The 833-nt window shown below is 60.4% G+C and overlaps 1 protein-coding gene across 1 annotated transcript in view; it reads left to right on the top strand.

The window, feature by feature from the left end:
* PCNXL3 (pecanex-like 3 (Drosophila)) overlaps positions 1-833 on the top strand; it is a 21,329-nt gene that overhangs the window by 16,042 nt on the left and 4,454 nt on the right. The gene's annotated exons all lie outside the window — the stretch shown is intronic.

The raw sequence follows: 833 nt of genomic DNA, 5'->3' as shown, positions 1-833 counted from the left end.
CGTTGGGGGCCTAGGGTAGGGGCCCTCTGTCACTGCCTCTTGGAGGCTCCCGTGGGGTGGTGAGTACTGGGGGCCAGCGTGCAGCACCTACACAGATCCTCTCTCTGGGCTTCGGTCCTGGGAGGGGCGTTGCTGACGACCACCTTCCAGACCACCAGCCCTGCCCCACCAGCGCACAGAGACAGTAACACTAACTGTGGCGGTCTTAACACAGTTTTAGGAGCAGCTGCCAAGCAGCGGTGCGTACCAAGGGGTGGGCTCTGCCAGGCACCTCTCCTGAGCTGGGAGAAGCCCACCACACCTTGCAGGAGACATGCTGCTGCCTTAGATGTGGAAAGTGCTTTGTCTGAGGCCCCAGCATCAGGAGGAAGTGCCGGAGCTAGGCTAGGCCCGGGCTGGGCCTCCCTGTCTTAACCTGGGCCCTCCAGGCCAGGCCTGAGGGGTCAAGACCTGTTGTGGGACAGGGGGTTGAGGAGGCACAGTGTGGGGTCCCAAGGGAGCCCTGGGCTGGGTTCTGGGACTCCTGCCATGTCGCTTTCTTTGCCTTTGTTTAGCTTTTTGAGAAATAGAGATTCTTGCAGTTCTGTGAGGTGGCAGGAATGAGGAGAGCACTACAGGAGTGGGGTGACTAGGGGTCACAATCAGGTCCCCTCATGCTCTCTCAGCATCTGCCCTGCGGCGTGTCGTGGGCCCAGAAGGGGTGGGCGGCTTGTTGGAGTCCACGGAGCCTGCTCCCCTGAGGTTCTCTCTTGGACGGTCCTGTGTCCCCCAGCTGACCCTTGCTGCCCATATTTCCGTAGGAAACACTCAAACATAGTTCTGGCTCAGTCTCT

Source organism: Bison bison, unplaced genomic scaffold (genome assembly GCF_000754665.1).
Source record: "Bison bison bison isolate TAMUID 2011002044 unplaced genomic scaffold, Bison_UMD1.0 scf7180017864080, whole genome shotgun sequence".
NCBI lineage: Eukaryota > Metazoa > Chordata > Mammalia > Artiodactyla > Bovidae > Bison > Bison bison.
This window is presented reverse-complemented; position numbering and strand designations above follow the sequence as displayed.